The sequence below is a fragment of the Cervus canadensis genome, chromosome 23 (assembly GCF_019320065.1).
Source record: "Cervus canadensis isolate Bull #8, Minnesota chromosome 23, ASM1932006v1, whole genome shotgun sequence".
Taxonomy (NCBI): domain Eukaryota; kingdom Metazoa; phylum Chordata; class Mammalia; order Artiodactyla; family Cervidae; genus Cervus; species Cervus canadensis.
Genome location: NC_057408.1, coordinates 50,377,758 through 50,400,845, shown reverse-complemented (window position 1 = coordinate 50,400,845; position 23,088 = coordinate 50,377,758). Strand labels below are relative to the sequence as shown.

The 23,088-nt window shown below is 42.0% G+C and overlaps 1 non-coding gene across 1 annotated transcript; it reads left to right on the top strand.

The window, feature by feature from the left end:
• The first annotated feature begins 1,102 nt into the window (after positions 1-1,102).
• Positions 1,103-1,174, top strand: TRNAE-UUC. The gene has a single exon. It is a non-coding gene; the product is annotated as a tRNA-Glu (tRNA).
• The last annotated feature ends 21,914 nt before the right edge of the window (positions 1,175-23,088 follow it).

Here is a 23,088-nt window from a genome sequence, read left to right as displayed (position 1 = left end):
CTGTCGTTGGCTTCAACTGTCAGTCCCACCCTGAGAAGATGAAAGGACTTCCCTGGTGGTCCAGTGGCTAAGACTCCACACTCCCAATGCGGCAGGCCCTGGTTCAATCCCTGGTCAGGGAACTACATCCTACAAGCCACTTGGTGCAGCCAAAGAAAAGGGGTCGTGGGGGAGAAGTCTTACAGAACTGAGAGCTTAACCTCTGGGTCTACCTACCTAGATAGGTCTGCCTTAGGGAGATAGCGTCAAGATTAAGTTGTCGGACACAGTGCCACAGTCACTTGATGGGGAGGAATCTCCACACCTCTGTTGTTGGAACTCGCATGAGTTTGGAAGTAGTGAGGGAGTAAAAGAGACACAGGAAGAAGAACTGAGCTTCCTGACCCAATTCCTGACCAACAGAAGCTGTAAGATAATAAATCTGTGCTGTTTAAGCTGCAAAGTTTGTGATCGTTTGTTAGCCATTGATAGAAAACTAATCCTTATGCTCTAATCCTTACAATAATCTATGTACTATTAATATTCCCATTTTACAGATAAGAAAAATGAGGCACAGGAAAACTGAATAACTTGCTCAAGGTTTTAATAACTTGCCCAAGTGTTCCATTCTGTTTTTTAATATGTGTGCTCAGTTGAGTCCAGCTCTTTGCAACACCATGGACTGTAGTCCTCCAGGCTCCTCTGTCCACGGGATTCTCCAGGCAAGAGTACTGGAGTGGGTTGTCATTTCCTTCTCCAGGGGATCTTCCCAAACCAGGAATCCTAAATCGAGTCTCTTGCATTGGCAGGTGGATTCTTTGCCCCTGAGCCACCTGGGAAGCCCCCTATACAAGTGGCAATGGGGTTTAAATTTCAACAGTCAAGACCCCCAGATCTTTATCCACCCAGACCCCTCCGGTGGGTGTCCCGAGCTCAAATACGACAAAACAAACTCCCCAAAAGTTATAAATAAAAAGACACACCCTAGAGGGGTAAGAGATGTCTGTATTTCATGTACCTTACCAGTGATTAGTATTAAGAACATATTCAGAAATTTGACAAATCAAAAGCAAAAAAGGGAGAGAGAGAGAAATAACCCAATAGAAAATTGAACAGAAGGAATTCCCTGGTGGTCCAGTGGCTAGGACTCAGCACTTTCACTGCTGTGATCCAGGTTCAATCCCTGGACAGGGAACTAAGCTCCCACAAGCTGCGGCTCTGCTGGGAGAGCAACCAGGTCCGTATGTACTGTAAAACCCACTCACTATAAGTGGACAATGCAGTGAACTCACAGAGTTGTGCGGCCATCACCACAATCCAGTTTTAAAACATTTTTTCACCCCAAAAGTGTCCCTTATGACCTTGTATACAAAACCGTCATTTCTATCCTCAGTCCCCGACAACCACTAACCTACCAACTGTCTTTCTAGATTTGCCTTTTCTGGACATTTCATATCGATGGAACCACACAATACATGGTCTTATGCATCTGGCTTCTTTTGCTTAGTGTAACGTTTTTGATATTATGTCTTTGATGTTGATCTATGCCATAATGTGTATCAGTAGTTTTTTCTTTTTATGGCTGAGTAATATTCCATTGTATGGATCGATCATGGTTTGTTCATCCACTTATCAGTTGATGGACATTTAAATTGCTTCCAGCCTTTGTCTTTCATCAATAATACTGTTATGAATAGTCACATACAAATCCTTTTGTGGATATATATTTTCTCCTGGGTAGAAGATACCGAGAAGAGAAATTACTGGGTCACATAGTCAATTTACTTGTAACTGGTTAACTGTTTCCTAAAGTGGCTGCACTATTTTACATGCTTAAAAATAGTGACTGTTAATCTGCCTTCTGCACCTCCTCCCATCTCTATGAATGAATTAATTACTTTGACTGAGTTGCACAGCTTGTGGGATCAGCAATGAAAGTGTGGAGTCCTAACCACTGGACTGCCAGGAAATTCCCTCTTCTATCTCTTTTAATCTAGAATTGACTCTGTCTTCCCAATTATTTTCATGACATTTAGCTTTTTAAGAGACACAGTCAGTTGTATTGTATAATCTCCCTCATTCTAGATCTGTCTTTTTGTGATGCTGTTTAATTTATCCCTTCTACTTCTAGGAACTGGAAATAAGACCCAAAGACTTGATTACATTCAAGTTCACATTATTTGGCAAGTGGTAATATATATATCATATTGTATCTCATCAGGAGGCACATAATATCTGATTGTCCTACTCTTAGTGGTTGTGAAATTGATCCTTGGGTTGGGATGGTAAAAGCCAGATCTCTCCATTTTACATATTTTTGTCCTTGGCAATTAGCAAATAATCTGTAGGATAATTCTATGCCTATTGCCAAAAATTGAGAGGGAGAAGGTATTTTAGATAACTTGCAAAATATTAAGACACAAGCTGACAATTAAAATTTTAAATATAAAGTTTTAAAGATCAATATGTATACTTCTCATCTGGAATTAATTAAGCAGTACAGTCAAGTACTCATTTGGCCATGAGTTTTCTGGGAACCAAAACAACAAAGCAAAGATATTAAGTAAGAACTGTTACTTCCAAATAGAATAAGGCACATATATTCCTCCATAAAGGCAAACTAGACTCCAGCAGGAACTTCTCAAAAGATGCTTATATAAATACATTCAATAAGGTAGTAGGTAATTATTCAAATAGTGTGAAAATCTGGACATTTGTATACCTTGACTGAAGAACCAGCCTTCTGTATTTGAAAAGAAAGTCTTCCCACATCAGACATCCAATTTTGTGAAACAGACCCTAAACAGTAGCACTAGAAATTAGTCAAATGACAGATTAGCCAAAAAGCATTGTTGTTTGGAGCCCAGCATCCTCCTATAAGGATATTTTTAAAGGAACTATGATTAAACACAGCTTCCCTGGTGGCTCAGTCAGTAAAGAATCTGCCTGCAACGCAGAAGACTCGGGTTCAATCCCTGGGTTGAGAAGATCCCCTGGAGAAGGAAATGGCAACCCACTCCAGTATTCTTGCCTGGGAAATGCCATGAACAGAGGAGCCTGGCAGGCTACATCCTTGTGGTCACAAGAGTCTGACATGACTTAGTGACACCACCATGATTATCCACACACACACATATGCAAACACACACACAGAGTCAGAATATTCTCTAATCACATAACATAATGCAATCCAATAATGTAGAGACCCTAGAAGAGATAAACATAATAATATCCACAAATCTTTTTTTCCTTTCGCTTTCTCTCATCAGATGTCATGAGCAAACTTCTGGCAAGGGCTGAATTGCCATCAATTCGTAGTGACAAATGACTAAAATGCCAGTCTTCTGTGTTGTTGAATGGAGGAATATACATATGCTTTATATCCCAGACATGCAGATGGCACATTTGAAAGTGTTGGGAAATTTTAGGAACCTGGTTTATATCCTTGCCAGAAAATCAGAGCAGCCTATATTCCTAGGGAAGCTACCAGAAACTGTGTATTTTTTTTTTCCTCAAAATACAACTTCAGATCATAAAGAAAAAAATGTTGCCTACCATTCCAGTTCTACTAGTGAGAAAGTCATTTCCTAGGCAGGTTGATAAGAAGTCTAGGGGTCCCCAAGGAGAGAGGGGTCTGGAATTCTCAAGGAGGAAGAAAGGACAACCTTTTTTCCCTCTACATTCCTTGGGATTGTATAACAATAATGTATCCTGCTTGAGGACAGTCTCTGGAAAAAACCTTCTGGCTAATCCTGTTATCTTAAGGTGTAAATTATGGGAGTAGGTCTAGTGAGGTCTTTACAACCTCCGGACATTCTTTTGATTCACTGTAATAACTAATCAGTATATAACTCCATGGCTAACACTAGCAAGGGGGTACTCTTTCTGCCCCTTTCTGATGCCTATGTCAGAAGCTTTCTCTATCTCCTTCATACTTTAATAAAACTTTACTACACAAAAGCTCTGAGCGATCAAGCCTCGTCTCTGGCCCCGGATTGAATTCTTCTCCTCTGGAGGCCAAGAATCCCAGCGTCTTTGCGTGTTCAATGACAACCTTTCACTAGGATGACGCCATTAGTCACTGCCCTTGCCCACTGACAGTGCACCCTGAGGGGAACTAGTACGGAGAAAAACAGGAAGCATTCCGTGCTTTGAATATACTGACCCCTAGATAGTTAAAATTCTTATCCAAGGAAAATTTTCAGTGACCCCAGATTCCTGAATCTTCCCATACATAGAAAAGCACTAAAATCATTAACTTGAGTTGTTTGTTCTTTGGGATTAGCAATAATCTTTTTATGCTTAACTATATGTTTTTCCCAGGAAAAAAAAAATCATCTATATCCTGACTCCTCTCTCACCTCTTCAGAGAAATTTCTCAGAGCTGTCTGAGAGCCTGTGTCCTGAGATATAGTCTTCAATAAGGTCCCTGCGTGCGAGCATAAGTTGCTTCAGTTGCATCTGGCTCTTTGCAACCCTGTGGACCACAGCCTGCCAGGCTCCTCTGTCCATGGGATTCTCCAGGCAAGAATACTGGAGTGGGTGGTCATGCCCTCCTCCAGGGGATCTTCCCAACCCAGGAATTGAACCCAAGTCTCTTCCATCTCTTGCATTGGTAGGCAGGTTTTCTACCCCTGAATAAAACTTAATTCACAAATTTTACATCATGTGTTTTTATTTCAGCCAACAGAATCTACCCATAACGTTTTTTTTTAAGTACTTTGTTGATAAATCTGTATCATAAAACATAGAAGAAATTGTTTTGTCTTTTAAAGTATTTAGTGTCTTTGGACCTTAGAAAACTACCTTAATTCCAAAGCTTTATGTTTTTTTTCTTTTTGGCTGGTCTGCACAGCTTATAGGATCTTAGTTCCCAGACAAGGGATGGAACCTGTGCCCTCTGCAGTGGAAGCTGCCAAGTCTTAACCACTGGACCACCAGGAAAGTCCCTTGGTTTCAATTCTTGTATCTAGCAATCAAGTAATCGTGGGCAAGTTACCCATGTATCAGAGTTTATCCTTTCACATCAGGGACAATAGCTATCAAGAGTTGTTTTGAGAAAAGAAAATAATGTAAATAAAAGCGCTGAGGCACACTGTAGGTGCTTCATAGACAAGGCAGCTACTCCTGCAATAGAACGGTAGTCCAAGTTCAGTGTCCCCCAGCCCCCTCCTCCAGCGCCTTTCCGCAGGCTGACGGAAGAGGATGCGCAGTGGGAAGGAACACCAAAGGAAAGACAGAAGCTCTTTGTTAATAGCTGAGCAAAGCCCCTAACATAAATTCTGTTAATAGCGGGCCTGGAGAAGGGCTTAGGCCTGAGGGTAGAGTGCACTTCCTGCTGCTTTCCCCAAAGGGTAAACACCCGGCTCCTGACCTTGGCCTTTAGTCTGGGGCTTGGGCAGGAACTCCTAAAGCTGGAAGTCATGGAGGAAGGCGGGCTCAAGCACAGAACCCCACCTGCTAGGAAAACCTGCCTCAGTGGGATGTGAGGTTCATGCTCAGATTGGTCCTCCTCTTCCCAGGGATGTCTGATGCTCCAACACCAGCCAGGGTGGGGGCAAGAGTCTAGGTGAGGGGAGAAGAGCTCTATCCTCGTGGTCCCTCTGACCATTAGCACTTCTGATGGCTTCAAAGCCCCCAGGTTCTCAGTATAATCTGTGTCCTAGTGGGTTTATCAGAATGATTTGGCAGCAGGATGTGTTAAATGTGTGCGAATGGAAATAATTAGTACACTTGTTTCCAAGGTTGAGTCTTGTATTATAAACACGGAAACTGTGGCAGAGGAGAGTACCAAGAGCATTTGGGGATAGCTGAGGCTCAGTTGTGTGAGATCCATGCTTGGCAGCGTTTGGCATCCCTCATCTTAGGACACTAAATGCCAGTTGTGCCTCCCATGCTCCATGACCACCATCAATGGTCCCCATGCGGCTCCAAATGTCCCTGGCAGGGAGCCCCATACCTTACTGAGAGTCTCTGGCTGATGGTCAGATGGCTTGCTGGTAACAGTTAATCAGTGGTTGTCGTTCCTTCTTCCCACCCATAAATTTGAGAGTTGCTGCTGTTGTTTAGTCCGTAAGTCCTGTCCAACTCTGGGACCCCATGGACTGTAGCCCGCTAGGCTTCTCTGTCCGTGGGATTCCCAAGGCAAGAATTCTGGAATGGGTTGCCACTTCCTCCTCCAGGGGATCTTCCCAACCTAGGGATCAAACCAGTGTCTCCTGCATTGGCAGGCAGGTTCTTTACCACTGAGCCACCAGGGAAGACCCCATAAATTTGTGATTAAACAAGTCAAATGGTTTTATGGTATTTGTCCATGTGTCAGAGAGAATAAATTCATTTACATAACAGTTTCACATATTTAGGTCAAATAAGGCACTTACTGTAGTGCTGAGCAAATTGTGAGCACTCAACAAATAGCTACAATTTTCAGCTTTTCTATTATGATATATTAGTTAAAAGGAAAATCAAAAGAAGCAATATTTTGTACCATTTTGAACTTTAATTTCACCTGAGCATATTTATAGTACATTTTCCAATCCTTATATTAGCTCTCTGATCTCCTTAAGACTCAATTTCATTACCTGTGAGTAGGAATGTTAGTATTGATACTATGAGCTTGGTATGAGGCTTAAATGCAACAGTGTTTGTGAAGTACTGGTGAGTGACAGCAATTAAACAGGGGACTTCCCAGCTGGCTCAGCAGGAAAGAACTTGCCTGACAATGCAGGAGATGTGGGTTGGATCCCTGGGTCAGGAGGATCCCCTGGAGAAGGAAATGGCAACCCACTCCAGTATTCTTGCCTATAAAATCCTATGGACAGAGGAGCCTGGCAGGTTACAGTCCATGGGGGTCGAAAAAGAGTCCAACACATCTTAGCAACTAAATAGAAGCAGCAGCAACTAAATAAAAAAAAAAAATTTTTTTTGGTTTTTTTAACAGATTGATGAAGAAAATTGGGGGTGGGGAACAGAGGAGGGAGATCTCAGATATCTTCTCAAATCGCTGTGTAATCTAATTCCAAACATTAACGGGCATACTGGGCTTCTCTGATGCCTCAGTGGGTATAAGAATCTGCTTACCATGCAGGAGACCTGGGTTCAATCCCTGAGTGGGGAAGATCCCCTGGAGGAGGAAATGGCAACCCGAGCCAGTATTCTTGCCAGGAGAATCCTTTGGATAAAGAAGCCTGGGGGGCTACAGTCCATAGGGTCGAGAAGAGTCAGACATGACTGTAGCAACTAACACACACACACAACGTACATACTATTCACCTGGGAGTCTTGTTAAAATGCAACAGGTCGGGGGCGGGGGGGAGCCTGAGATTCTGCATCTAAGACGCTCCCAGGAAGAGACTTTAGAATCTGGACAGATCTGGGTTTTCACCCGTCATGCAGGAAGCAAGGTACTCTGCTCCTTCCAACTTTAGTGTCTTTATCTGCAAAATAAAACTGCTAATTCCTCTGTAGTTACTGTGTACGGATTAAATGAGCTATAGCTCATGTAAAATACTCAGCACATATACGTAGCAGAGCCCGCATTCTCTGCTTAAGGTGTGTGTGTATGTGTGTGTGTGCTCCTTCTGTCATGTCTGACTATTTGTGACCCCATGACTGTATTCCACCAGGCTCCTCTGTCCATGAGATTCTCCAGGTAAGAATACTGGAGTGGGTTGCCATGCCCTTCTCCAGGGGATCCTCCCCACCCAGGGATCAAATCCACGACTCTTGCATCTCCCGCATTGGCAGACAGATTCTTTACCACTCGCGCCACCCGGGAAGCCTCTGTATGCTTAATAACTGATAGCTATTACTACATCAAGCAATCTAAGCTGTTTCCAGATTGTCTAAAGTCTTTTTACTATACAGAATGGAATCCTCTGCCAGAAACGCTTTGGCTGGAAAGTTTACTCATGGGATTGAAAAGATGTCTACTTCTCCTTCACATTTTTATCATCATTATCTTACTATTTGGGTTAAGGACAGTCAGACACACTTTTGAAAAGCAACAATACTGAGGAACCAAACATACTTACAAAGGAAAATGATCACTTTTAATTTGATCTAAAATATCTACCTCAGAAATTCTCTGGCGGTCCAGTGGTCAGGACTTGGCACTTTCACTGCCAAGGGCGAGGGTTCAATCCCTAGATGGGGAACTAAGATCCCACAGGCTGTTGGCATAGCCAAAAATATAAAATAAAATATCTGGCTCAAACTGAAATTAGTTTTTAAAAAATGGCTTAAGTGGATTAAAGTGCCAATTTTTTTCCCCAAAGAAACCTAGCCCTTTAAATCTACATGAAAATATACAGTGTGATTAGCTCGTGACAATAAATTCACTTGGCCAGATGGTTTCCATTTGGTGCAGGCAAGCATTCTCTGAGTAATGGGCCCCAGGAAAACAATCTCCACCCCACGCTTCCTGTGGCTGAGACTTATAGGGGCCAGTGTGCGTCCCAGTGCCTGAATTTCCTAACATTATTAAGCAAGCTAATGAGGGCTCACTTGGTCATCACATTTGTTCCAGATCTGAAGTTCTAAGCGCACAGCAGTAGGAGGTGTATATATTCAAGCAGGACTAGCCAGAAACACACATCACGAGAACTCACATGTTCTTGATGTTAACGAAAGCCATGCTGGTCACGCCAACCAGCACCACTTACTTTTTCAGATGAGTGAACAAGAAAAGGATTGAAAACTGTGGCCCTCGGATTTTGTTTGGCTTGGTTTGGTGTTCTAAAATCGTCCCTTTGTAAACACATCTTATGAAAGCCTCTGAGGGAGTCAAGAGGTTGGGATTTTTCCTTGCTTCCCTTCCTATCCCGTCACAAAAGAGGAAGTTAATCATCAGGCGATGAATTCCCAGGTGGCTCAGTGGTAAAAAATCCGCCTGCTAGCAGGAGACGTGGGTTCAATCCCTCGGTCAGGAGGATCTCCTGGTGGAGGAAATAGCAACCGACTCCAGCATTCCTGCCTGGGAAATCCCATGGACAAAGGAGCCTGGTGGGCTACAGTTCATGGGGTTGAAAAAGAGTTGGACACAACTTGGCAACTCCACAACGACACGAAGAGATAGATCACCCCTTTGAGACATGTAATTAGTAGAGTGAATGATCTCAGGATGTCCAGGAAAGGAAATCACGGGGGAGGATCTGGTTGTTCTGGCATCATTACACACGAGTATGTGAGAGGGGTCAGAAAATCAACTGCTGAATCGGGCCATGGTCATTTTAGCAGAATAGTTTCCCTAGCATGACTGAGTCGGAAGTTTTATGACTATCATATAGGGAATTATTCTCCTATGTGGAGGTGCAGAAAGATTAACACACCCGCCCTGTTAGGAGGGTCGACTCAGACCAGGAGTGGAGAATTCCTTGCCAACAGTAACTGAAGTGGAGAAGAGGATTGAGTTTCCATCTGTCTTTGAAGATGCGAATCACTTACGCATGACTGACTATATGTTCAGGAGGAGAAGCTGGAAATACACAAGAGGATGATAGTTGATGTACAGGCAGGAGGTAGGGTTTCCCCAGTGGCTCAGCAGATTAAGAAGCTGCCTGTAATGCAGGAGACATAGGAGACGTGGGTTCGATCCCTGGGTGGAGAAGATCTCCTAGAGGAGGAAATGGCAACCCACTCCAGTATTTTTGCCTGGAAAATTCCATGGACAGAGGAGCCTGGTGGGCTACAGTCCATGGAGTCACAAAGAGTCAGACACAACTGAGAACACAGCACAAAGCAAGAAAGGTAGGGGATAGGAGGTCATAGGACCCAGAACATCAGTGGAGGGTGCACACCTTCTGTTGTGAAACGAGAAGGAAATACGCATGAGTATAAATATCCTAACCTTGTACACACAGGAGTAGGGTGTTTACATTTCTCTGGGTGTCTACATTTGGCTGGAAAGTTAGATCTGAGACTGCAGGGCAAGGAGCTGAAGGGTAGGATGACAGGATTGACTGGGGTTTTGTTTTTTTTTTGCTTTTTTTTTGTGCTCTGTCATGTCCAACTCTTTGCAACCCCATGGACTGTAGCCCGCCAGGATCCTCTGTCCAAGGCAAGAATACTGGAGTGGGTTGCCATTTCCTTCTCCAGGGAGGACTGACCTATAGGATTACAGAAGTGGCTGATTGGTTTAATATCAGCCTATAACAATTTTTGGATACTATGTAGGGGGATGTTGAGGGAGCTGGGAGTTCTGGGGTTTGGGTTTTTTTGTTTGTTTGTTTGGTCACACAGTATTGCTTGCAGGATCTCAGTTCTCTGACCAGGGATTGTACCTGGGCCACTGAAGTGAAAACCCAAAATCCTAACCACTAAGCTACCAGGGAATTCCCAGGATGATATAGTTTGTAATCCATAGATTTCTTCAGAGAGGGAATGAAATGACCTTAAATATAAAGGAACAGGAGATTTTCTGAGCAATTTTTGAAGCTAGCTCTTCAGAAGGTAAAATTTCAGTCTGAAGTTTTGCTGGGAGGGGAAAAAAAAAAAGTGGGCTTAAACCTAGGGAGAGGGTATATGCAGTCCCAAACCAGAGGCATGGATCTTGTTGCTCCAGGGTTCAAACATTGGTGAAATGACAGACCAACTCCCTCTGACTTCTGGTCTGTTATCTTTTTATTATATTTGTTTCCTGACAGCCTCTGTTGCAAACACCCTCACTGCCCATGGAAGGAAATTCAGAAGCCAAGGTCATTCCCTGAAGCGTTTGTCCCAATAACCTTTCTGAATCATACACCCGGCTCTCCAATGTTACTAATCAGACATTTAAAAATCCTTTAGAGACAGAAGAGGCTGTTGGGTCTCATGGCAGAGTGACCTTGACTTTCAGTTCAACAAATGCCAGGACATAAACAGTACACAGAGCCGATTTAACAAGTATACCCAGAAACTCATGAGCTAGGCCTTACTATGAAGATAGAGTCATTTTCAAGGTCACGGTTTCAACACAGAAAAAACGCATTGAATTAAACAGATTCCAAGTCTTAGTTACTGTTATTGGTTCCCACTCTCTGGAATAGGCTGAGCACGCTGTAAATTATTCAGGTGCTTTGATGAGTTATTCCCGTTGCCATAATGAGATTCTGCCTGCCATGCCATGTCCAGATCATGCTCCACTTATTCTAATAAGAGAGCACTCCCACCCTGGCTAAGGCCCCCTGTCTCTGGAGAGATTTTCCTGTATGTAGATAAAAATCCATCTAGAAAACTGGGTCCCTGCGTGTTCAGTCTCGCCGAGCCTGTTGATGGCATTATCCATTTCGACCACAGGGTGGCGCCCGCGGACCTCGAAAGGCGCCGCGCAGGGGAACTGCTGAATCCCAGCCTCCGCGAACTCGAATGTGGGGGTGTCAGGGCGGCCCCCGCCCATTTCAGCAAGGAGAAAACTGCTATCCAGAGAAGGTAAGGGACCTGACGCCAACCACACTGCTACTCTGGTGAAGGCTGGACCGGAGTCCACGTTTCCACGCTGTCAATCCCAAATTCATCCCAGCAGTTTTCAAACCAAAACAACCTCTCATCTCTGGATGTTTCTTCTAGTCCCTCAGAGGCCACCCAGCCACCAACCCTTGGCTACCTAGCGCAGAGCACACCTGAGCCCTCCAGGTGCTGTCCTAAGAGTATTGCATGTACTAACTCATCCTAACCTTCACACCAGTCCCACAGAGCAGAAAAGAGTGTTTAGGGGCTTCCCTCGTGGTCCAGTGGTTTAGATGGCTTTCCAGTATAGGAGGTAAGGGTTTGTTTGATCCCTGCTCCAGTGAACTAAAGTCCCACATGCCACAGGGTGTGGCCAAAACTTTTTAAAAATAAATAAAAGACAAAAAAGGTTAAAATGGTAAATTTTAACATTATATATATTTTACAATTAAAAAAAAAACAAAAGAGCCATCAAGCTCAATACTTAATAAATAACTATAAAGTTTCCTTAAATATATTTCCCTAATAATAGATAAAATTTGCAAACTTTCCTAAATAAATGCAATATATGTCTCCAAGATGGGATATCAGTAAAAAGAACAGCTTGGGCAACAGCTTTCCAAATAAAAGTTGGAAAGAAGCCATTAAAAATAAAATCACAACTTAAATATCTAAGGAAGAGAGGCAGGAGGAGTAGCATAGTTCTCACAAAGAATAGGGAAGGAAGGGACATTTTCTTTCACACCAAAGTCAATCAGAACAGAAATTGTAACTTAAAACTCTGTCTCTTGGACTTCCCTGGTTAAGACATCACCTTCCAGTGCAGGGCATTGTGGGTTCAATCCCTGATCAGGCAGCTAAGATCCCACATGCCTCCTGGCCAAAAAACCAAAACATTAAAAATAAACAAAAAACAGAAGCAATAATGTAACAAATTCAATAAAGACTTTAAAAATGGTCCACATAAAAAAAAATCTTTAAAAAAAAGTCTATCCCTACACTTCTGCTCTTGCACAGAGGGGATATTTACTTTTGAGTGTCATATTGAAAGATTAAGAATTATGAACATTAAAACTGCTATTATTATTTTCTTTTTGATTGAATTCCTGCTGGAAAACTTCAAAAATATTTCCCAAAATAATACAGCTAGAATTTCTCATGCGTTTGTTCCCAGGTGCTCCCATAGAAGATTTAGTGGGGGCCACTAGTGCCCCCAGGTTCCCCCCGTGTCACTCCCCACCCTCCAGGCTGCCTGGTTATTGGGCTGGGGACACTTTCTTGCCAGTGGAAAGTAGCAGGGTGACACATTTTTCTTTCCAGGGTAGAGCAGGTGAGAGCCAGCAGGCCTCCTCCGTGTGTTTCCCTGTCCTGCCGAGTCCCCACGTGACATGGTGACAGAGTTCACAAGACCCGATGCTTGTGGATCCCAAGATGCTGCATGTAGATGGGCGTGAGCAACCTGCATGGTACCTTCTGCTAGAAAAAAAGAAAAAGAAAAAACTTGTTTTTTTCAGCCACTGAGATTTGTTACCATAACATAGCCACACTTCTACTGACTGATAGAGATGATAAGGTGGAAATCCTTATTATCTTTCCTACTCTTCAAGTCAGTACACCTCTGACCACTTTTTAAAACTCCAACATAGCCGTCATGATATACTAAGAAACGCTAGAGGGCACAATGGCGTTGCGGAAAACTTGGACCCATCCTGTAAATGAAGTAAGGTGTGGGATCTGGCAAAAATTAATGCAACAGAAAAATAGGTCGTGGAAAAATCACTAGCTTTGGAAACAACTGTTTTCTTTGCCAGTCTCTTAGCCACATGCCACAATCTGAAAATCACTTTATTAAAAGAAAACTTTCAACACTTCAACACAAAACTAGTAAATTCCAAGAACACGGGAAGCCTATATACTTTTCCAAATAGGAAAAACTAGTGGGAATGGCCTCAGCGTAAGAGACACATTTGTCTTCCATCTGTGTTTTGTTTCTGCCTTCGGATGTGCCCGTCTGCCAGCACTGTTAGGCCATGGAATCCGGACGTATTGTAAAGCAGCAGCTTGAGAAAGCTCAGGTTTCTAAAGTCTCCTTGTTATGAGAGGTGACCAGATGCTGCAAACATCAAGCTGTGACAGGAAGCTCCCCTCCCACCCCAATGTCATCCTGCGTGCTGAGCAGACTTCCTTTTCCCGTTTCCTTTTTCCCCTCTCTCTCCTTTTTTTTTTTTTTTTTTTCTTCAAAGTCTGCTGCCAAAACTGTCTTCCTCTACTGTTGTTCTGATGACATCACCCCCTTCCCTAACTTGCCCTTAGCCTCCGGGTCCCAGTTTGCCTTCATTTCCTTGGGCGGCCCTTGGGCTGCCTCTACATACAGTAAGTCCCCGACACACAAACCTTCAAGTTTCGAACTTGGGTTGATGTGCGCGAGGGTTCCATCAGCACCAGGCAGGAGTGACATGGCAGCCCGCCCTCCGTCTCCTATTGCTGACCATCCTTCAGCTCTGCCATCTCCCACCTCCTGCAGTCAATGTGCCTTCTTGCCTATTCGCTCCATGTCAACCTCTGTATGTACTGTAAAATTCAAGTATTCTCTTTATTTTTTGTGTTGTTTTTTTTAAATATTACGTGTGTGACAAGTATTATAAATCTATTACAGTGTAGTACTACATGGTTGGTCGTGTTGGCTGAGTACCTAGGCTCATTCTGTTGGACTTAAATGAACAGGATCTCAGAACAGAATGGGTCTGTACGTAGGGGACTTTACTGCATTTTTGCCCTCCTGTCTGCTGCTTCTCAGCACTGCTGCATGGGACTGTTGTTCTTGATGTCCCAGTGCTGAAGCATCCTTTTTCACTTCTAACAAAGAAAGTATTCCTATGTCTCTTCCAAACCAGCTTCATGTATATATTCATTGCTCAAGCACATATTTAGCACCATCCGCATGCATGGCATGGCTCTGGATACTGGAAGAGGACATACAAAAGTGAAAGACATGGTCCTCAAACTGGAAACGACCAGGTAGTCATTTGTGCTGGGGCTTTGGGAAACCAACTTGAGGGATGAAATAGCAGGAGGAAAGTACGCAGTGATACTAAATAACTGCACCATCAGAGTTGCAGACGTGGGATCATTCTAATTATCATCTTGTCAAAATTATCATTTCAACAAAAAATGACTTGAGTCTTAAGTTGGTGTTAAGGATATGATCCTTATACCAAATTACAAAAACTATGATCTCCATTGCATATCATGCTCCTTACTAAAAAAAAAAAAAAAAGAATTTAAAAAAATTTTCTCACCTGTCCTGTGGTTAAGACTCCCTGCTTCCAATTCAGAGGGCATGGGTTCGAACCCTGATCAGAGAACTAAGATCCCACATGCCTCATGGCCAAAAAACCCAAACATAAAACAGAAGCAACATTGTAACAAATTCAATAAAGACTTTAAAAATTATCCACATTTTTTTTTAAAAAATCCTAAAAGAAAAAAATCTATTTGCTATGTCTTCATTTGCATGGAAAATTCCGTGGACAGAAGAGCCCAGCAGGCTACAGTCCTTGGGATTGCAGAGTTGGACACAACTTGGTAACTAAACAACAGCAACAAATATGCTCATATATTAGTTTCATTTTTAAAAGATGCTGGTTGCCATCCACTAAATTGATTTTCCCACTCACTAAGGAATTGCAAACCACAGTATGAAAAGCTTTGCTCTAATAAACTCCCTTCAATTTACTATGGGAAATCTGAAGTGTTAAGAACTTGGGAAACTTACTTAAGTAGCTACAAAACATGATACCTCACATTAATAGAATGAAGCGTAAAAATTATATGATCCTCTCTATAGATGCAGAAAAAGCATTTGACAAAAGTCAATACCCTTTCATGATCAAAGCTCTTAAGAAACTGAATGTAGAAGAGACATAGCTCGCATAATATAGACTGTATCTAAGAAACTCTTAGCTAACATCACACTCACTGATGAAAGTCGGAAAGCTTTTCCTATAAAATCAGGAATGAGACAAAAGTGCCCACTCTCACAACTCCTATCCCACATAATACAAAAGTTCTAGTCAGAACGATCAGGCAAGAAAAAGAGATAAACGCAATCCCAGTGGAAAGAAGAGAATAGTGGCACAACTCACTATCCTCTGGGGGGAAAAAAGAAAAAGAAAATTGCTACTTCCTGTCCTACAACATCAAACATATTCAAATGGTCTAAAAAGTTTTATTTTACTTTTTATTTTGTATTGCGGTTATCCCGTTAACAATGTTCTGATAGTTTCAAGGGAACAGGGAAGGGGCTCAGCCGAACATACACATGTATCCATTCTCCCCCAAACTCCCCTCCCATCCAGGCTGCCGCATAACACTGAGCGAGTTCCCTGTGCTGGACAGCGGGCAAATGGATGAACTTTTTTTAATGCAAAAGAAAATCACAAAAATATTAGGGAAAAAAGTATACAAATAATTTTAGGATCGGAAAGAAGATTTTTAAGACCGGTGATTTAAAAGAAGTCAAAAAGGGACTACCCTGGTGGCCCAGTGGATAAGAACCTGCCCGCCAATACAGGGGACATGGATTGGACCCCAGGTGCGGGAAGACTGCACGTGCCTCGGAGCAGCTGAAGCCTGTGCGCGGCACCTGCTGAGCACGTGTGCGGCCTGCGCGCTCCGGGGCCCACGCGCCGCAAGCGGAGCCGGAGCACCACCCGCAAGAGTAACCCCGCTCGCCACAACTAGGGAAAGGAAAGCCCATGCAGCAACGAAGACCCGGTGCAGCCAAAATAAATACATAACTTTTTAATTTAAAAAAAATGAAGAAACCAAGAAGGACGAGATTGATAAATTGCCTAAAATAGTTCTCAGTTTCTCTGTAGTAAAAGAAAACCAAAAAAGAAAAAAAAAAAGAAAACCTACAAAGTTAAGTGGCACATGAAAACTTGGGGGGAAATGTTGCCATCATTTATGAAAAGTAAAGAATTCAAAATCTCAAAATAGAACATTTACAAATTCATAAAGACAGTCACACATAAACGCGAAGTTGCTAAAGGATGGATCACAAAATTAGAAATATGAATGGCCAATACATTTGCAGAAAATCTTGAAGAAATTTTTCTTTCTCTAAATGGATAGTCAGCTGTCCCAGTATCCTACTCTTTCCATTGGAGATTACATAATTGCTTTTATTTCCTTCCTAGTATGCATTTTATACTTATTGCTTTGATCTAGTCTACATAGCATAAATGGTGCTGGATGTGCTAACTTTATTGTGATAATATTTTACAATGTATACAGGCATCAAAATCATCACATTGTACATCTTGAACTTACACAATTTTTACTGTTGGATATTAGCTGCTCAGTTGTGTCTGATTCTTTGCCACCCCATGGATTGTAGCCCACGAAGTTCCTCTGTCCACGGGATTCTCCAGGCAAGAATACTGGAGTGGGTAGCCATTCCCTTCTCTAGGGGATCTTTCTGACCCAGGGATGGAACACAGGTCTCCCCCACTGCACAATGTTATCTGTTATACCTCAGTAAAGCTGCGGGGAAAGGATTAGAGTTCCAAAAGGGCATAAAATTCTGGAACCAGGATTTTCTTTTAATCAAGACATAATTTACATACCATAAAATTCACCCTTTAACGTGTACAATGCAATGGTTTTTAGTATATTCACAGGGTTGCGCAAACATTACCACTATCACATTCCAGAATATTTTCTTCACCCCTAAAGAAATTCCATACCCACTAGTAATTGGACAAGAATTGATATTTATTTCCAGTCCAAACATCTTTCCACTGTCATAGCTTCCTATGGATTTTCAAACTGATTACCTTAAGGTAAGTGAAGCTTATTAAGTGTTTACATGAACTTCTAAATGACCAAATTTATCAAATCCTTGCTAGGACTTTACATTATTCTGTGCTGTTTATCATCTCGGGGTTTTATATAAGTTTCTGTATTCTCTGATTTTTTTGTTTGGTTTTTTAATTTCTACCAGATTCTTGAGGGTACGTAACAAACGCTCAGGAACTAATCCTGCGTACATGTACACTAAACAGGCTCAGGAAATGCTTTGTTCTTTGGATGTATAGCTCATCATCTCAAAGGAAATGAGACTGGTGATTTTTAAAGAGAATATGTGAGACTTGGAGACTTTTGCAAAAGGAGGAATGATTTTTTTTCTGTTTCGAGGTTTTCAAATAAAATCCACAACTAGACAATAGGTCCTTAAGAGGGCGAAGGAGAATCTAAATATTTTCCTGAACAGAAATTCAAATAAATTTTAAAAGGGCTTCACTCTAATATAAACAAAATTTCCAGTCTGGTTTTCAAAACATCCATTACTTAGTCTCCAACTCTGCTTCTACTTAAACTTATTGGAATTCATTTTACACAAAATGAACATGAATGCCAATTTTCTCTTTTATGCCAAAATTACCAGGTGTCCGAAAAAAAAGAAAATCTCTACTTGAAGTTAGTCACATTTGGAATTTTTAAATAGCATCCTCTGAAGTATGAATCATTGTACACTGATTCTTCAGTACATGGTTGTTGATTCTTTGGTAAACACGGTTTCAAGTGTTCAGAAGCACAGGGGCCCACAGAAGTCAATGACCAGAACTTAGTGCTCAAAAATTTGAAATGGTTGTAGATCAGTCCACTATGTGTGTGTGTTCAGTTGTGTCTGACTCTCTGAGGCCCAATGGACCATAGCCCGCCAGGCTCCTCTGTCCGTGGAATTTTCCAGGCAAGAATACTGGAGTGGGGTGACATTTCCTACAGCAGGGAATCTTCCTGATCCAGGGATTGAACTCACATCTCTTGCATCGCCTGTGTTGGCAGGTAGATTCTTTACCACTCATGCCACCTGAGAAGACTTAGTCCACTATAAAGAAATAAAAATGATGATGATGACAATGAAGCTAAAAGAAAATTTTTAAAAATAGTGGCTAGCTCTTTTGAACAAAACAAAATCTCTTTAAAAAATTAAATTAGCTATAAACACTAATTTTATTAGTCTCTAATGAAAATGTCCAAACTATGTATTTTAACATTAAATTTGGTAGTATAGTAATTCCTTTTTCTCTGAAAAAAAAATCTACATCTTTGAAAATCTTAATATTTATGTTTGTTGAATTCCAATACAAAGACAGTATCCTGCCACTGATTTTTCCAGTTATTCAAGTTAATAAAATCATAAGATCTCTTGTAATACAGCATAAACTGAAATATGCAGAATTTGTCAGGAGGTATTCTATAAATGTTTTTTGAATGAATGCATAAGCTGATTTTTAACAGATTCAACAACCTTACCTCGTTTGGGTTCTTAGCCATGATTTTTTTTTTTTTTAATTGGAGGATAATTGCTTTACAATATTGTGCTGGTTTCTGCCATATATCAACATGAATCAGCCACTGGTATACATATGTCCCTTCCTTCTTGAACCTGTTTTTTTGTTTTTGTTCTGTTTTGCTTGCATCTTTTTTGTGTGGGAGGGGTGGGTTATGACCTATTTACTGACTGTGAGCACTGAATTAAGTTGACTTGGAAGGTTTAACTACAGTTACTTAACCTTAGTAGATTAAAATGTAAACCTTAATGTTGATTTAACATACATCCTTTGTATTTGGCAACGTAAATTATATGTGCTGTAGATACAGTCATTTTTTTCAGATATTTGGTTCTTCAGTTGAAGACCGTGGTTTGAGGGAGATGTCATTGGAAGACTGCCCTGATAGATGCCAAATACTAATCTCCAGAAAGTTATACTTAATTCATATGTTCTTTCTGAATTGAATTCATTCTTTTAAGGCTAATCTCATACATCTTTTTAAGTTTGCCCCCAAACTTGCCCCCTCTTTCTTAAGGATGTAAGATTACCCAATAAAGAATTTCCTATGAATTTGTAGAATCCCACATTTTTTTAATAAGTGGCTTTCATATGAAAGCAAAGGCAGGATTAGAAATAGAATCTGAAGATATAAAATGAAGTAAAAGGGTTAGCTGCTCAGTAGTGTCCAACTCTTTGAGACCCCATGAACTGTAGCCCACCAGGCTCCTCTGTCCATGGGATTCTCCAGGCAAGAATACTGGAGTGAGTTGCCATTCCCTTCTCCAGGGTATCTTCCCGACCCAGGGATTGAACCTGGGTCTCCTGCATTGCAGGCAGATTCTTTACTGTCCGAGTCACCAGGGAAACACAGAATCCCACATTAAAAAAAAAAAATTATTTAGTTATTTATTTTTTTGGTCACACTGAGCAGCTTGTGGGATCGTAGTTCCCCGACCAGGTATTGAACCCAGGCCCACGTCAGTGGAAGTGCTGGGTCTAAGCACTGCACTGCCAGCGAAGTCCCAGAATCCCACATTTCTTATTTGCATTTCCTAATTATAAAGGCAGTTTACCAATTTTAATTATTTTAGAATTTGGAGAAATAAATGCAGTTTTACATAGTCATTGAAATAACACTAAAAAAAAAATTCTTTTCTGCAATCACAGTGACTTTCTGTAGAACAGGCTTTGGAGCATTTCCTGTTATTAGCTGTGTGCTGTTTAACCTCTCCAAGCTGTGGGGATCCAGTCTGCAAATGGGAATAATACTGCCAGCCTCCAGGGTGTTTATGAAGATTCAGTGAAAGATGCAGGTAATCCTAGTATCTTTACTGTCAGTCACATTAACTCATTCGCAGGACAGCTCATCAAACCATAGATGTTACATTAAGTATTTGTTGTGTGTCTTATTCCCTTAAGGGGCTTCCCTGGTGACTCAGATGGTAAAGAATCTGCCTGCAATGCAGGAGACCCTGGTTCGATCCCTGGGTGGGGAAGATCCCCTTGAGAAGGGAATGGAAACGCACTCCAGTATTCTTGCCTGGAGAATTTCATGGGCAGAGGAGCCTGGCGGGCTACAGTCCATGGGGTCGCAAAGTGTCAGACACAACTGAGCAACTAACACTTATTCCCTTAGAAGGAAGAGCTATTTCAAGTACTGAAAAGCCCTTTTCGTATACAAGTAAAAGAAGCATAAATACACTTTGCTAAAGGATTAAAAATGCATTATGGTTTACATCCCATAATAAGATCTTGTCCGATTTTAATTGCTCACAGATGTAAAAAAAAATGATCTATACCACTGAAAATACGAAAAGAAGGCCTAGCTTAAAGAAATATTAAAACAGGTTTTCAAAAACACAGATTTATTCTAAACGTATTTTTAACCGGAGCACAAAGTTAGCTTGCAAAATATTTAAAAATAAAAAGTTCCCTGATTCCAATCCTTTATGTTTTATGATCTGATGTCAGTTAATTCAAGAGATAAGAGCCTGACTGATTTGCAGTTTCTTTTCTAAATCTTTGGTGTAGGTAAACATTCTAACTTCTTGCCTCCAAGCAAAGTTATGTTCTACTTTCTATAACCCATTTGTAAAAGATTTCCAGGAAGTAGCAATCTGGTAGCAATTTTAGTCGGGGGTTTAAACTCACTGTCAGAGACACTGACTTATTCTGACCACACATCAGGCTTAATGTATCAGGCCAACCACTGGGTAATGGCTACAGGAATTGCAAATATAGATCCTGGGAGGAAATTACAAGCCTATAGGGCAGAGTTAGCAAATGGGCTTCAACATCTAATGTCAATTTCAGGTGTCTGCTACCTGAATTGCTGTGTTGAGAAGTCTTTTGAGGATGGAGGTGGTGTTTTAGAATAGGGGTCACCAACCCCCAGGATCTGATGCCTGATGATCTGAGATGAAGCTAGAGTAATAATAATAGAAATAAAGTGCACAATAAATGTAATGTGCTTGAATCATCCCAAGACTATCCCTGTCCACCCGGGTCCATGGAAAAATTATCTTCCACAAAACTGGTCTGCTGCCCAAAGGACTGGGGACCGCTGCTCTAGGAGAAAAGATATGTATGCGCTTCTGTGCTGTGATCTAAAAGCAGTGACTTCCCAGGGCAGCCGGGGTTAGGGGGGGGATGATCGGCCAGCTGTGTTCCCCTCTTGGGGTCTTACATGTGGCTCAAGGCAAGTAGAGTTACCATTGGGGTCCTACAAGCTCTTATCTGCATACAGGCCTCTCACTGTGCATCTGCTTTGTTCTCTCTCTGAAAACCATTGTCTACTGCTCCTGGCTCCCCAGCCCCCACCCCTGGAGACTCACCTACTGCTACTGGACCCTCCACCCCACCACCCCACCAGGAATGATCTGAGTCACCTTTGTGTCACTTCCTTCAAATTCCAAATTTCAAGCTAAAGCCTGACAGTTGGGGTACTCAGACCAAAGGGCTACACACCGGCTATTGGGAAAGGTGGGGTTCTCAGAGGAGAGGACCTTGGGTTCCACAGACACCTTCAAAAGGTGTCCACTGCAATCTGTGTGTCCGCTGTACTCTGTGAGGTGGAAGGCATGTGAGACGATGCCAAGTGTCATCCAGCTTCGAAACTGTTGTCACAGGACAGAGTGAGGAGCCAAGTTGAGGACAGGAAAGTCTGAAGGTATGGCTAAGGCTAGATTACCTAGGAACCTTAGCCATAGCTCAGACTTCCCAGCTCTCAACCTGGTTCCTCACTCTGTCCTATGATAGCAGTTTTGAAGCTGGTTGGCTTGAAACTCAAACTTAACATTAAAAAAAGTAAGATCATGGCATCTGATACCATCACTTCATGGGAAATAGAAGGGAAGAAGTGCAAACAGTGGCAGATTTTATTTTCCTGGGCTCCAAAATCACTGCAGACAGTGACTGCAACCATGAAACCAAAAGACGCTTGCTCCTTGGAAGAAAAGCTATGACAATCCTAGACATCATATTAAAAAGCAGAGACATCACTTTGCCAACTAAGGTCTGTATAGTCAAAGCTATGCTTTTTCCAGTAGTCATGTATGGATGTGAGAGTTGAACCATAAAAAAGACTGAGCCCCGAAGAACTGATGCTTTCGAATTGTGGTGATGGAGAAGACTCTTGAGAGTTTCTTGAACTGCAAGGAGATCAGAACAGGCAATACTAAAGAAAATAAACCCTGAATATTCATTGGAAGGACTGATGCTGAAGCTGAAGCTCCAATACTTTGGCCACCTGATGCGAAGAGCTGACTCTTCGGCTCCTTGGAAAAGACCCTGATGCTGGGAAGGATGGAAGGCAAAAAAGGAGGTGACTGAGGATGAGATGGTTAGATAGCATCACTGACTCAATGGATATGAATTTGAACAAACTCTGGGAGATAGTGGAGGACAGAGGGGCCCAACAATCTGTAGTTCATGGGGTTGCAAAGAGTCAGACACAACTCAGTGACAGAAAAACAACAATATCTAGGAACAGGCAGGGGCTTCCCTGGTGATCCATTGATTAAGACTCTGCACTTCCCCTGCAGGGGGCACTAGTTCAATCCCTGGTTGGGGAAGTAAAATCCCCAACCATCTCGTGCCATCTTTTGCCATCTCGTGCAGCCAAATAAAACATATAGGAATAGGCAACGTGGTGCAGGGTGGGGGGGTGGGGGTAAGATTGCCGATGCTGGTAGGGACTTGTCTACATGAAACAGGCCTGGGACCAAAATGCAGGAGAACTAGAAAGAACTGAAGTCACAGAAATAAACCAGGATGACCCTAGAATAGATTCCAACAGCAAAGACTAGATTTCCAAAAAATAGTCCTGGAGCTGGGGAGGCAT